Source organism: Macrobrachium nipponense, chromosome 35, assembly GCF_015104395.2.
Source record: "Macrobrachium nipponense isolate FS-2020 chromosome 35, ASM1510439v2, whole genome shotgun sequence".
NCBI lineage: Eukaryota > Metazoa > Arthropoda > Malacostraca > Decapoda > Palaemonidae > Macrobrachium > Macrobrachium nipponense.
Window position 1 is genome coordinate 9,074,131 of NC_061096.1, and position 17,210 is coordinate 9,091,340.

The 17,210-nt window shown below is 35.0% G+C and overlaps 1 protein-coding gene across 5 annotated transcripts in view; it reads right to left on the reverse strand.

The window, feature by feature from the left end:
- The window catches only part of LOC135208415 (glutamate receptor ionotropic, NMDA 2B-like), a 1,060,362-nt gene that overhangs the window by 329,755 nt on the left and 713,397 nt on the right, over window positions 1–17,210 (reverse strand). The gene's annotated exons all lie outside the window — the stretch shown is intronic.

Here is a 17,210-nt window from a genome sequence, read left to right on the forward strand (position 1 = left end):
TCCTCCTACACTACACATAAAAAATTCACCCTTGCAGCTTGAACCTTCCTTTTTTTATTCATACTCAACCTCTCTTAGTGATAACAAAGGAAACTTAGCTCAGCTACTTTCATACACGCCAATACTAACTTACAAATACACTTCACGTCTATTCTTAGGATTCTGCACACACCTTCTTATCCCTCTATGGTTAACTGTTCTTTGCCTCTCCTCTTCACTCACTGGACTATCATTCTGCCATTCTCCTACCATTCAAATCAATATTCTCCACTAATCTGAGTTCCATTTATGACCTTAACATTACTCCTGGTGACATTCACTCTCAACTTTCCCGTTGTGGAAATAATGTCAAGATCTTTTACTAGTTGCTGTCGTGCATCTTTTACAAAAGGAACTATTCCACACCCCATTCACGGGCAATTTGCTCACCTACAATTTTATAACTATTCTTAATTCCCATCACTATATTCTAGGATTATTTAAAATATAAAGATATTGAACATTCATGGAATCAACATCAATCTCAACAACTTATATTTCACAACATACATCCTCAATACCCTGAATAATACTTTCCTTATGATTCAAACGTAGTTTTTTTTAAGTACAAGTATGGCATATTCATCATTCTGCCTTCATTTACAACTTAAGTCACGAATGTTTCATAACAAATACTTGCAGTACACAATCCTATCCTTGTATAAACCCTTACTCTTCTCCCTGTCAGTCCTGTTACCTGTCTTTCTTTCCCTTTTTGCTCTAGAACTGTTAGTTTCCACTCTCACCTTGACCTTTATGTAATGGAAAAGATTCAATACTCAAAACCTTTCCTAAATTCCAACACTTCTTAGAAACTCAGGTTGGTCGCCTAGCAAGCTTTTGCAAAAAAGCAAATTATCAAACTTGTTATCTTAGAAATACCTTGAAACTAGTAGCACTTCACCTTAATAGCCTACCTTACATCCACAACAATAACTTACACTAAAGCTTCCATGTTCGCATCATTCAGGTCTGCTACTCTTTTGGCCTCATATTTAGGAAATATTCTACATGCTGAATTCATCAATCCACATATATATTCACTTTAAACAGTATCTGTATTTTAAACTGCTTATTATGATAATCATTTCTTTAATAAACTTTTTCATGCATTCACTTTCTAAATCTTTCTAAAATTGAAAATGAAAATATGAAATGGTTGTACTGGGGATTCAAATGCGAAAATATTCAACAGAAACAGCGATGTAATCGATTGTAAGTATACAGTCTCTAGGTAAATACGTTTGGCAAGGTTTCGACTATTGGCTTATACGGTTTTCAAAGAAAGTATTTTATAAATACACTTGGAAAAAAACAGTGAGGAAGAGTACATTCAGTTTTGCTAGAACACAGCAGATAGAAGAGCCATCTGTTGGATGGAATGGAGACTAGAAAGGATAGGATTCTGATTATCGTTCAATAAATCGGATTTTAGAATAGATGGGACTTATGACTGGTGAGGAAGGGTGAAAGTGTAGCTGTAAAAGTTACTCATTCAAGTGAGCTTCATAAGAAAGACGTGAGAATACCATGTAAGGCAAAAATGACTGAAAATGAGTGAGGGGGAGGAATAAATACTAATATGTTCATAAGACTATTATCATTTCAAGTTCATCATCACGACAGAAGAGAGGTTCCTGTACAGTGAATGTTCAAAACATGGTAACTGAATCCGTATCATATTGTTATAAGTATACTAACTTTAATTGGCGACTGAGGCATTTTCTTCGTTTTTTTTTCTATAGCAAATATTAACCATTCTGTCTGAAAGGGTTATCATATTTAATATTATTGCCAAAGACATAATTTGCGCCCGACTGGTAAGGAAAATGCCTAGTGTCAGATACCAATTTCTTCTACAAAACATTTCTGGGTGTCCCAAAGAGTTTCGTCAGCAACAGATGTTCATTATGCAAGATATTTTAGGGCTAAATTTATTTTTTTAATTGAATTAAATATGCTAAAGGCAAATTTAATTCATTCTATCTTTCATGAGAACAATTCCAACAACAGACAGAAATTAAGAATTCAAGATTTAATCATAATAAACACTCATACAGAGTGGACAGAGATATCAAATGTTGTTATCGTTATGCTGGCTGACGCGTGGAGCAACGCTCGCCAATAACTAAATTATTAACGCACCAACAATGAACTCCCAGAGGAAATAAAAGATAAATATTATCTAGAACTGCAAAGGTTAAAGATGATATACCGGAAAGAGATATGATAATTGCCGCTGGTGATATGAATTCCAAACTTGGTAGAAACAATGAAGGTATGGATGAAGCAATTGGTACAGAAAGCCTGGAAGAGACTGCAAAAGAAAGCTAGCTTTCATACTGCAAATAATTTTATAATTGGAGGTCCCCGTTTCTACATACAGAAAAGGAACGAAACAAAAGGACTGACAAAGTACCTAGGTTTGATACCGTAGTTTCTCGAAGATGAATACCAAGAGCCTTAGTAAGTGAATGTGAAAATTGTTTGGCAGTTCTAGAAGCCAAATCTCAGGATGATCTAGAAATAAATGACTGATCTGGCATCTGGCAATTATTCTGCCGGAAAAGAAGACGGAAACCTTGGATGATATTTTATGAGGCTTGGAATGCAACATATAAAGAAGACAAAAGCATAAGGTACAATCATGTAGACTAATTTCAGTGGGATGATGAAGAACGCAGAATTTTAAGTATATCTTAGTTTTGCTAGACCTCTGAGCTGATTAACAGCTCTCCTAGGGCTGGCCCGAAGGATTAGATATTTTTACGTGGCTGGGAACCAATTGGTCACCTAGCAACGGGACCTACAGCTTATCGTGGGATCCGAACCACATTATATAGAGAAATTAATTTCTATCACCAGAAATAAATTTCTCTGATTCTACGTTGGCTGAGCCGAGAATCGAACTCGGGATCTACGGATTGGTAGCCGAGCGCGAAAACCACTCGTCCAACGAGGAACTGAAGAACGCAGAGTTAGAACGTACTAAATACTAAAGTTTAGATAGTGAAGTTATACAAAGATCAAACGGAGATGAAAGAAAAAGAAGATGAGCGATAATACGATCACAAGAGAGAAGACAAAGCTGGAAGGAGCCTTCTCACGAGGACATGGATATGAAATACGATGAGACTGAGACCTTAAAGTGCTTATGAATGAAGTTATGATGACATCACAGAAGGGGTGAATTTTGGTTGAAATTGAAAAGGAATCTACAGCAAAATATGGAATGAGGAAACCAAACCTGATGACTGGAATTGGAGTCGTAGGTAAGGTACCAAAGAATGGTGACTATTAAATAATCATAGCGGCTTACACTGGAGTAACGACAGAATAATGACAGAATCAGATTTGCAGATGATGGAATTCAAAGTAAATCCAAGAAAAACACAAGTTTTGGGACAGAGTTTGCCCAAAGCGATGACATAACAAGAGATGGGAAAAAAGATCAGTGAGGTGAAGTCTTCAGATATTTAGGGACAATGACATCAAAGTTACAATACATAAAATATGTTTTTTCAAGAGCAAGTAACCAGTTAGTCCCCTGACAAGGTTATCTACTAGAAGTGAATAAAGTACGGAAGGTTTCCCGGATGCAGTGTTGCCATAACAGCGCTTTCACTGCTAAATTCAGAAATTATATATTTAACCTGTATTGAAGAACAGACCTGGCGGGTTTCGGGAACAAGATACCTCACACTTTTAAAGTTTTTCAGCTTTTTAAAGCATAATTTAACAACCAATGATAAAGGGAGAGGGTAACACTGGTTACGTGACGATTTCTCCTTTGGCCAACAAATGGTACATCTTCGATAGCGGACGGAACATTAAAAAAAAAATAGTTTTCTTACTTCCTTTACAAGTATAGAAGAAGGTGGGTAAGTAATCAGTATGGAAGTGAGAGATAAAGATGATAAGTAATAAAAATGAAGGTGAGTACATATTACATATGTATATATAAATCAATAAATATGTATGTGTGTGTATATAATTGTAATAGCCACCATGACCCCTTAACTTCTCGAATTTTTCGCGTTTTATGTATTTATTTATTTATTTTTATACACTTGTCACTACAAAGCCTTAAGATCCAAGTGCAAGATATATGAAGAAATCTATGATGTCCGGTTACGGGAAACGACCTGACCTCCTGGATCTTAAGGCTATGTAGTGACTAGGGTGTCCAAAAAACCTACAAGAATTCCAGAAGTTAAGTGGGCATTGTGGCTATTACAGTTGCTTATGTATCTGGTAAAAAGTGACCAGTAGATTCTACGGAAACACGTATAACATATATGTATACATATACTGTACACTTTATCTTCTATGAAAACGTGACGCCTAAAAGTACGTACTACCTTTCCGAAATTGACATGAAATGGTCATTGTCATTTCCATACTTGGGCTTAATAAGCATGGGCACTAATCACAGCTGGCTTTAGGTCATAATATTGTTGGAAGAGAATATTGAAATAAAAAGAAACAGTGCAGAAGATATATATTTATTTTATTCTTCCGTATTAAGAATTTGAAATATCATGGCAAAGTTTTATACTGATTTTTGAAGTGACATAATTATGTACAATGATTCCCTCATTGTTATTAAAAAAGGGAGACGTTGAAGAAGAAAAAATAAATTGGTAAGTAAGTATTCTGAAAGACAAAAAAATGAACGAAGACACTCAACAAACAGAACAATTGTTTTCTTTGAAAATAGAGTGAGAGAGAGATAGGTATTGGGATCACGTTCTTTTGTTTTAGCACAATGGCAAAACATAACAACCCTCTTCTTTTTCCAGCTGATATCAAAGAGACAGAGCGCTTCACTGATAGGCTAAACAACAGAAGAGAAATAAATTGTCTCCTTTTAATATATGATAGCCGGGAATTATATAGGCTATACTAAAAACCTACCAATATCGCCATTTTGCTAAGTAAAGCTTTTGCTTGTCTTTTATCGATAAAATGGACATAGGATGTTTCCTGATGGCCCACATTGCAAGTTTTTTTTTCAAGCTGCCTATAGAACACACTCAAACACACACACACACACACACACACACACACACACACACATATATATATATATATATATATATATATATATATATAATATATATATATATATATATATGAATGTCTTTTACTTTAAATCCACAGCACACGAAGATAGCAAGGCCCATAACACCACTACAGTATATACACGTTTAAACCAGATATTTCAGATAGTTCTTCTGCGTCCTAGTTCACTGGTGAAATATGGACAAAAAATGCGTGACGAGAGTATATATATATATATATATATATATATATATATATATATATATATATATATATATATATATGACATATGCAGATTGGCAGTGCGAAGTTGATGGTATACAGATGATCGTGACCCAAGATAGATGGAGAATAGGCAAGGTATATAGAATGGTCAGGTAGAGTCATTTGTGGGGGGTTGCGGCTTATCCCCCCAAGAGCCGCATCACCTGGAGGCCAGGTCAGGGCGAGAAGTCACTCAGCTACCGTTTCATTCAAATGTATATCACAGGTCACTTCAGTCATCTCTGTATTGATTTAGTTTTACATTCTTCGAATACAACCATAGTTTTGATTTTTTATATAATCTAAATTATTATTTAAATAATGCCAAACAACTGCGCCGTGTTTGGTTGTTATTCAAATAGTAGAAAAAAAGGAGGTATACCCTTTTTCCGATTTCCTCGTGATGAGAAAAGAAGACGGAAATAGGTTCATCATTGTAAGAGAAAGGACAACTATAACCCTACTGCTCATCGCATATGCAGTAAACATTTTGAAGAAAGTGCATATAAAAGAGACCTGCAGCAGGAACTTCTTGGATCGCGAGGCCCAGCAATGAAATTCAGACGTATGAATGTGAGGAAAGCAGTGCAGCTTCTTTCGAAAAAAAAAACATCTAAAAGCTTTAGATTTTTATGGAAGTCAGGGACTTTTGAAGAGCATGTCCTGGGAAAGTATAAGGACTTTATAAAGCTTGCCGACTCCTGGTTTGTTGATGTGTTTCAATTCAAGGGTACCTTATGACAGAAAAAAATCTAGACATGCTTATGGGATGCAACTGACGGAACAGAATAAAATCCTTGACAATATGAAGTGTACTGCTGATACAATGCGAGTTTGCAAAAGTAATAAGATCTATCAGTTCCAAAAGGGACTTATTGTGTCATGTAAATCCTTGCCAAGGTTGCATGATATGTTGAAAAGTAAATATCATGTATTATACATAATTATCTCCAGACTTAACCAAGATGGACTGGAAAACATGTTTGGCTGTCTTAGACAAATGGGTGCAACTTATGATCATCTTACGCCAGTTGAAATCAAACACAGAATAAGGTCTTATTTACTTGGCAAAATAAACTCTATAACTGGAAAAAAATTGTAACCTCGATGAATGGAGTGCGATTACTTCAAATATCGGTCGAAAGAATGTTCAGTCAAGAGAAAAGTTGTGAAAATAATGATTCAAATGAAACTGATCTTGAAAGAGAGCTTATGATTTCTGCAATGGTGTTTGCCTCTAGTGAAGATGAGAAGATGCTAGAAGAAGACTCAGAAAACTTTGAGAATGTTGGAGGTTATGTGGCATCTAAATTTCCCTATTATCAGTTCTTAGGATGTAAACTTAAAAAAGTGAAAGGTACCTGGATTAGTGCAGTAGAGCGACATGATGATAAATTAACGGAACCAAGTGCTGAGTTTTTTGAAAAATTAAAGGTAATGGAAAAAATGTTTCAAACATACAATGGAGAAAATACACTGAGACCAGGCAATGGAGTATTATGCGACTTGGCACGCCATATTGAATAATTGTGTATCCTTGCCTTTTAAAGTAATATTGTTTTTTGTCAGATGTCGGATGTTTTTTAAGATGAGAGCTCCGAATGCCCAAATTTTATCAAGTAGGCAAAACAAGAAAAAGATGCATAAATTAACTAAATAATGCCATGAAAATTTAAAAAATTGTTGTTTTTTCACTTTTACTAAGTATTTTTCATTTCCATTATGACGCCAGATACTATTATGTGTTATCTATGTCTATCTATGTTAGTTTATTAAATAATGTATTGTAAAATTATAAATAAGCCTTTGTAAATAAATGCCAGGTCAAATGCTAATGAATAATTTTTTAAGTCCTGTCAGGCATATTAATTAAGGTTTCTATTATATATTAGAAAGCCAAACATTATCGATCCATGATTTTGTATGTGTAGTACAGTGACCTATATGAATTCAAAATAACACCAAACGTATACAAGATAACAGAGTAAAAAGGACATCGGACACTTACAGGCCTAATCCCTTCGACCCAAGGTACTTAGAGTTTCCCAAGGTAGTACTTGCCTTGACCGCTCCCACCCTGGCCTCCAGGCCTGTCACGGAAATACCCCACAACTACCCCCGCGACCAAAGTGACTGTACCTCTCTCCCTTATTCTATATACCTTGGAGAATAGGTATTCCCTCGCGTTGTGGACATCGTTAGCTTCCATCTGCGTCGGATCTGGTGGGCGTATTCGCTGGAACACCTGGTTGAGAAGAGGTCTGAGGATTAACTCGATGGTGAAATCCCATTTCCAGTGTTCTCCAGATAGGTTCACATTATTTGTTTAACTGATGATGGCAGATCCCAGCATCTTCCTTTAAAATCAGCTCAGCCCAACTCCAGTTTATGGTATGACCGAGCTAGTTTTCAAAAGTAGCTGTCCTTGTGAAAGGAAGATGCTGAAATCTGCCGTCATCGGTCAGGAGGACATTGGAAACCGGATTTCACTGACGAGTTAATCCTCATGCATCTCCTCGAGCAGGTGCTCCACATTCGACCAGAGTCGACGTACACAGGAGCTAACGAGGCCCAAAACACGAGAGAATCACGTTCTCCATCCGTCCCGAGGTCAACGGCCATCTAAATACCACCAAAGTTGCACTGCCACATATTACGTCTTATAAACTCTTGTCACACATATGTCCACATTTGACCACTCAACAAGGACACATAAGAAATATTTGAAATGATATGGTTGAAAATGTGTCTACATACAGTGTTTTATAGTCTTTTTTTACAAAAACAAACACACACACTGTATATATATATATATATATATATATATATATATATATATATAGTATATATGTATATATATATATATATATATATATATATATATATATATTTATATATATATATATATATATATATATATATATATATATATATATATATAATACACACATACACACACACACACACACATATATATATATAATATATATATATATATATATATATATTATATATATATATATATATATATATTATATATATATATATATATATATATCTCGACCAGTCATTTACACGCATGCACCTCGAAAGCGGCGAATTTAAGAACGTGGTACGAAATGACGATGTATTTCCATAAAGGCCCCATTTGGGGAAATGATTCGATAATGTTAACTAACCACCAGAAGAAGAGAAATTCAGTGCAGGAAATCTTGGCGGTGTGGTAGACATAAATCTAGAAAAAAAAATAAATCTTAACATTATATTAAATTCATTTACAAACATGAATTATTGCTCTGCCTGTGGCGGTAATGTAATACACCATCCCTGGGATAGTTACAGGCAACAGGGAATAATACATAGATTAATCAATCATTAAAGCTCAGGACGCTTATGCATACACAGCGTCTTCTACTAGCAGAGCGACGCGAGGCACAGACTGAAACTATAACCATTAAGCCAGTAAACGTAAGCGAAGTCTGATAAGTGGATCAACATTATGAACTCCGGCAAGACGACTGTTTAACTTACTGTTTACGGACAAAACTCATTAAGAAGACTCATCACTCCCCATTCACTGATTTTCACAACATTGCTGGAGATCTATGAGGGGATAAATGAAATTCATCATTTAGTCGGTTCATTCATAATTGAAAGGAAATGAAGTTCTCTCTACAACTCAATTCATTTCTTATGAGCTGTATTTCAACGGAGTCAAGGGAATTCATTCTTCTTCTTAATGATATCTTACGAAGACCGTTAATTATCGCAGCAGGTTATCAGTCTTTCATTACCACCTCGTTGATAGTCAATACTTATTTCACGTCAACCACGAAACCTGTTGTAACAAAACTTTACAACAGGAAATTAACAGATAAATTAATTTTAGAAGTTCATTTTTTCACAATTAAATTGCCCCTTCTTTCTCTATGCGTTAATAAACATTTCACCAGTACTTACAATAAAATTGTAGCTATTTCCTAGTTAATATTCTACGTCCCATTCATTAAAGAGTAAAGCTATAAGGAATGACTGCACTTACAACTACCGTCAACAGGCGACTAGTTCATGACCTCAGTAGGTGGTTAGCAATACTAATTATTAAACGCCATCCTATCTTACATACTGGATCATCATTACCAATGTTATTTATTGATTTTATTTTTGTGCCAGCATTATTTTCCTTTCTGAACATGAATATGTACCTATGATCTGTTCCATTCTTGTCTACAGGTCTTAGTAATGGTACTGTCTATATGTCTAATTAGATTTTTTCAGTGGGAGCAGGCAGTCTCTGTACCTGTGAGTACTCATTATGCACATAGTATCTCTGGGCAAGAGATATCGGTATAGCAAGTGAAAGTGTGAATGCATTTTGGCTCTTCGCCTGTTTATTTGAGATTATTTGGGATTAAATTTCTTAAGAATTCGGGTTTGCGTCGCATTAAGAGCAGTTTCTGATTGTCCTTAGTTTTTTGCTTATAATATACCAAGGTAACAAAATCTGTGTGCAAAGGTGTAATTAGAAGTAGTGTCTGTCTTCTTTGTTTGAATATTCTATTAACTTGTCTCATTAGAAGCATGACAGTCTCTAATTACGTGTGACGGTGTAGACTTAGTAGTAGGCATAGCGTCTGACTGCGTTCATGCAGTTCTCCCTGTAATTCTGTTTTATTAAGATTATTATCTGCCTATGTCTATGTACTTGAACGTATATGTCACCTACCATAATGTCTCAGTAAGCCTAGTGTCTGATTGTGCGTGTATCTGTGAGAATGATATTTCAAGAAAGAACCCTCTGCCAGTAGGCGCGAATCCTTCGAGCTACGTTCATATAACATTCGCTGGATGGGGAAACTGTAACGAACAACACTTTTTGAATGATCGCTCCTCGCATGTCAATTTCCCAAATTGCTTTTATATGCATTGCAAATGGCACAATTGGAAGCAAGGCCTTCAAAAAGCTGATAGCCGATGTAGGCCAACGAATGTATAACAAGTTACGCCGACTCCCAATGCTTTGTGCAATAACAAGGCCTCTCTCCCTCTCTCCCGGGATTTCCTCACAGAGGAATACGTTTCCGCCTATGCTTTACTCTTCTCTTAATCTTTTAAAATGCAAGTCATAAGGGTTACATGAGCATACAGACAGACAGACACACGCAAACAAGCACATACACATGCACATGCCATACTATGGAGTCACAGGAAAATCTCTCTTGGAAAGATTAACTTGTCATATGTTCTCAGTTAGATATGGACAACAGAGTTCAGCAATTTTCCATCATTTAAATAACACGAACCATACCATGAATTGGAACTCATCTCGAATTTTACACAAAAACACCTGTCGATACAAATGCCAGATGGTAGGATCTTCAATGATAAAATAACAAGATAATAGGATCCTTTCTAATGGAACCTGGGATTCTGACCATAAAGACAATATCTTCCTTAAGGCAACGATGAAGTGGATTAAGACGATTGAGAGTACCAACGTCGGTTTAGTGGTAACCCCAGGCATCACCTAAGGGCACATCTCCCACTATATATTTGCCATCGTAACTTCTTTTGTCATTCACTAACCAGAGTGTTTTAATGGGTCTTTATCCCTGAGACGTATCCTTTTTTATCAGAAGAATTTATTTACACACACACACACCACACACACACATATATATATATTGTAAGAATAAGTAAAAGAGGATCATAAAACGTTACGCCATTTACGACGAATTTTCTCAGAAAACAAAAGGGAGTAAATAACAAAGAGAGCTGCAAAAAGGGAGGGAAGTGAAGCCCAAATAAAAATGAGAGATGGGGCTGAACTACGAAATTAGTATTGTTAAGCCCATTAGGGTTAGGTTAAGTATATGCTAATGAGATTCGAGGAATAATTATTTACTGAAGCGAGTGGAATACTAACTAACAACCTTTCTTTACTCATGTTTGAATGTATTTGTTCTTTTGTTGATGGGAACACTTTGTAATTTAATTAACAAAAATACAAAGGGCATAAGTCGTACAGACTAAAACGTTAAAAAAAATATAATGAGTTTAGAATAAACTATACCTGGAATGAAACAGAAAACAGATTAGTTAACTGCTTTTTTTTCCCTAATCAAATATTTTCCTTAATGAAATATAATTATCGTATGAAAGTAAACTCAACGTTCAGCATCATAAATAAAAAGTTGAAATGACAATGAAATTAACAGCGATGAGATATAATATTACCTCTCATACTTCACCATGTCAGTAATCTACAAGTTCTCCAGGTCTATAACAGACGGATGAACTGACAGGAGTAATTTGCCTAGAAAAGATTGAAAGTAAGCGCTTTTTCCCTTCTTAAATAGGATACCCAGTGCTATTGTATTAAGCGGAATATCCGCAGAGGAAATATCATTGAAGATATGGACACCTGACAAATGAATATATCTCAAACCAAATATCAGTAAGGCAAAAATGTGTTTCATTATATATATTTCTTTTCTCTATTTATTTTCATATATTCGAGCAAGAGAATATTGCATTTAAATATCTATATCTATATATATATATATATATATATATATATATATATATATATATATATATATACATACATATAGATATTCTGGCAATTCTTAAATAAGAAGTATTTATTAACTGGCAGAGGGTTTTTGATAATATTACATATTTATAATACAGTTGAAAATAGTAATAATAAAACATGGATCGTCCTTACACACACACACCCACGAGCGCTTAGAAGTGAAAATACTGGCAGATGGATCTTGCTTTAGGGCAGCTATAAACAAAAAAATACAAAACTCAGCAAATACAGAATATTCCACGTGAAACAGGAATATAAAAGATGGAAATTTGTCCGTCATCGAGGTCACAATAAAACGAAATGGGGGTTCCTTTTAAATAATTCTTATATATATATATATATATATATATATATATATATATATATATATATATACACACACATATACATACATACATACATATATATATATATATATATATATATATATATATATATATATATATATATATATGGAGATAGATGACGAAAATCATTATGATGCCGAAATCGTGCAAATGATAACTGTTGGAACGAAGCAAGGTTGTCATTTCTCTGTAAACAAAATCTTCAGCAATCTAATAAGATAAGGTAAAGAAGTTTCGACAGAAAGCTCTTGAAAATATTCATTAAATTGCACTAAATTGTCCAATCATAATTTTTGCATGTGATTCGCTCTACCACGAATTAGTCTTTTGGGAAACAGAGTATTGCTACAAACAAGAGACCTCTAATTTCATTACGTGGCAAAAATGACACCGATCAAATTACCTGTATATGGAGTTCATTAATCAGGAAGAAAATCTCGTCCCAAAGGGAGTGATTGCGAAATCAAGTTAATTATCAGTTATGATGGGAGTTTCACTGCGGATGCCAACAATTTATCAGAGCTAATAGAAATGTTCCCTGGTAATGTAATGGGGGGGGGGGGGGGGTGTTTGCCATTTAACAAGCGATTGCTTGAGGGGAGTGTGATGCGATGAACGTGAATCCTTATGCAAATGAAAACTAACAGCATTGCTCGTGACGTATTAGGGAAATTAGAGTGCATACCAATGTCAGTAACGTCATTGGGAACCGAAGAAATTGTTAGAGTGCAAGAGACTAGTTTGAGAACTGAAGAAATTGCAGTTTTATAGGATGACTTCATATGGGGTTTGGGGATAGTAAATGATTGCAAGTGACTTTTTAGACAGCTGAGGACCGTATAACTTAGAGAGTAAAGTTAAAGAAAGTGTAGCATTTAGCATGACTTCTGGAGAAACTGATGAACACATAGTTTTGCCGGAGACTTTATCGAGAATTTAAAAGAAATTCAGAAAAATACTGGAATACATAACACTGCAAGTACTCCTCGTGGAGGAGTGAAAATTGTAGCATTGAAACTACTCTCATATGAAATAGGAAAAGCGGAAGAAGCTTTGCAAATGGCTTCTTTGACACTCGGAATCTGGAGATACCATAGCGTTGTACGCTATGGTATCTGATTTTCCACTTTAGGAAGTGGGAAATGCGCAGCATTGCAAGTAACCTCTTCAAGAACTACAAAAGTTCTGGATTGAAAATGACTTCGAAGGTAGATGAAGAGTGACGAACTCTCTCTAGCTGTACATTTCAGTACATACTTCGCTTTCATCATTAAAAAACCTTCTCTATCGAAGATCCTCACTAATTCCAAAAACATATCTGTATTCATTCTATCCTAAGCTTTTCCAGGGTCCATGGATGCCATATGCAGCTCAGATCCTACCACTATCTCTCACAAACTATTTTTGGTAACAGACTCTTGATCCGCAAAAAGGCGTTCGATTCGCACAAAGCCCTTCTCTAAAGCTACACTGTTCTCCTATCAATAGCAAACCTTCTGTTATCTTCTTACTTTTTCCATGAAAATCAGACTTTAACGATGTAATTCTTAGTTCTCTCTCCCTATTTCTTCACAGATACGTCATGCTTACAAACACATTAACAAAACAACACACATACATGCATACATACATATATATGAACAAATATATATATATATATATATATATATATATATATACTATATATATATTTAATATTCATATGAAAACATGAGACTTAATGAGAGTATCTACAAACAAACAAAACTGAACTATCTTACAATATAGGATTAATACTGAACCCTTATGTAACGCCAAAGGAATATAACGTGAAAGCTTATTAGTTTTTTTTTTTCTTTTTGCTAGTTATGACATGTAATTTTATATCAATTTTGTTTTCTTTGCACGGCATTGGAGGTGGAATTATTTTTAGATTTTTTCCCTTTTCAAACGAGACGTCTACCGTAAATTGCACACTTACGCCACTCTATTTTTGTTTTATCCTCTCGAACGGTTAACATTTATTTTTCAAATTTATTTTTTGTTGGGAATTATGTAAACTTTTAGAAATCGTCATTGTTACGCCTGCAATATTTTGTTGCTGAATCGCACGATTTCTTTCGTGTTTTTAATTTTCAGAACAAATAAATTCTTCCATTTACATTTGATTCTCTGTTGAAGCGTCGCGTCGTCCCAATCGTCACCAAACCGAACTTTGCAGGTGAAACGTATTGGGTGATGAATTCAGTATATTGAGAGAGAGAGAGAGAGAGAGAGAGAGAGAGAGAGAGAGAGAGAGAGAGAGAGAGAGAGAGAATCACTCGAAAAGAACATATAGATTACTAGCGACTAATCAATTCATCTCCCCCATCCTTTTTAAAAACGTTTAAATCATTAACATATGCAGCACAAGAGGAAGCACGTATGATGAAATTTCTATTTATCATAAAGCAGGGACTATTAACTCCAAACTAACTTTACGCGCCCTGTTTGAATATTTACTAAAAAAAAATTTAAGTTTATCTTAGTTTAACCAGACCACTGAGCTGATTAATAGCTCTCCTAGGGATGGCCCGAAGGATTAGATATTTTTGCGTGGCTATGAACCAATTGGTCACCTAGCAACGGGACCAACAGCATATTGTGGGATCCGAACCACATTATATCGAGTAGTGAATTTCTATCACCAGAAATAAATTCCTCTGATTCCGCGTTGGCAGAGCCGAGAATCAAACTTCGGACCACCACCGGATTGGCAGCCGAGAGCGGAAACCACTCAACTAACGAGGAATTGAATTATTTACTAGACGTATACATTACTTGCCATTTCGAAGTGAGAATATCTTTACTCTTGCGCATTTCATATTATATCGTTTTCATAGCTTCCTGAAAGATTCATTCCGATATCCTCGTAAGTTGGCGGTCGCTTCCCGACGGGTCATATCTATTCGAATATTGTACAATCGTCGCGTAGTTAGTTTCTTCTCGCTCTCATTTATTTAACCGAATTCCTCCCGGAGTATTCCACAGATTATCAATTTACTACGAAATTTTAATGATTTTTAATTCCCGACAATTTTGAGGATTAAGGTTCGAACAGGGAGAGTAAAATAATTTTATTACTTTTAATGTAATTAAACGTTTCATTAGATCCGATGTATTTCTATTTTTTATTTTACTTAAAATGTTAGTGTTCGATCATCTACGAGACTTTGTCACGATCCCTGCCTTCATTGCCAGTTTCATTTGTAACGCCTTCGATTTCATGAACAGTCTCTTATTCTTTTCCCATCTCTCTTCTATGATGGCACCTCACTATCATACCAATAAATTTGTGCTCCTGCTCTGTTCGAGTCAAAAGCACTAGAGTAAAAGGCTAAATGTGTAGACATTTAGCCGTACAATCTCCGTTGGCTGCTATACACAATTATCGGAGTTTCATACTTTTATTTAATGCCAATCATTTACATGAACATTCACATGTGACATGACAAAACTCCACAGTAATGTGCTTCCTAATTAATTTGAGTAGGTAAAACATTAATTAATGATGCATCGATTCAAGTTGGTCAATGCTGATTACGAAAAATTTAATGCAATATAATTACTATTTAATCAACGACAGGCCATTACTCTAAAAGGCTGATTAACCCTCCTCTCCCTTTACTGAAAGGTACCAAATTATCCCGGGAAACAGTAATCCTCCCTATAGTTAGTCCAGTATAATAAGTTCACCTTTTTCTCATTCTGTACTTTTTGAAAAGCGATTGTGTTTTATTTTCACATCGGTGGCGTCAGATGTAAAAAATTTCAAGTTATTCTGCATACTTCGACGCAAAGTCCTTCCATAATACTCTATCTTGGAAGGTCCTTGGCTCGACGGATGATGTTGAGGAAACGCAAGTCGACCGTCATATAATTTGTAGACTATCATTAGTATATATGTAGTATAGGTCCGTTGTGAAATTGTATCCATTACCCATAGCTGGATGGCTCAATCATCCTACTGGGATGTTAATCATATTATAGTAAGTACGTAATTAACAGTTCTTATAAAATCAAAGGCTGCAGTATTGAATGAAAATTCGTTCTCAAGAATTTACAGTAAAATTGCATGTTATGATGAATAATAAGCTAGTTTTCAAATCGGCGTTTAGATAATTAATGGCACGGCACTTTTCTATTTCGTTAGATGTTGTCGTAAACAGATTAAAGTTTCAGCTTGCATACCCAGGTAGTGGTGCTCATCCATGAAACAGTGAAATTTATCACAGAATTTTGAGAGGGAATTTATGAGAACTTAATATTTTGCTCGCGAAGAACTAAGATGTCATAAGTATTGAATGTCCGTAAAGATCCAAATTTTGCTTTGTAATTTCTGCAAACACAAGTTTGCACGAGAAATACTTTATTTTATTCTAGACGCAAAAGTATTTATATTCTTCCCTAGATAAAAATCAAAGTGTATCGCTGGTTCGTTTCCCGTTACTGGACATCATAGTTTCTTCATACTTCTTGCACTTGGATCTTAAGACTTTGTAGTAACAAGCGTATCCAAACAGCGACAAGAATTCGTGAAGACAAGAGGGCATTGTGGCTACTACACACACACACACACACACACACACACACACACACACACACACACACACACACACACACATATATATATATATATATATAATATATATATAATCTATATATATATTATAATATATATAGAGCTATATATATCCACTGACATTTATATGGATATTAGTATTAACACTAGTATCGTTAATGTTGAAAAATATGTTCGCGTAATTTCGGTTGGGCTAGAGTGTTGTTGTTGTTTACGCTGAATTATATTACTAATAATTATTATTATTGTAATCTGCGAATGCAAAATCTGTGCAGCATGAAAATAAATATTGAAGCCA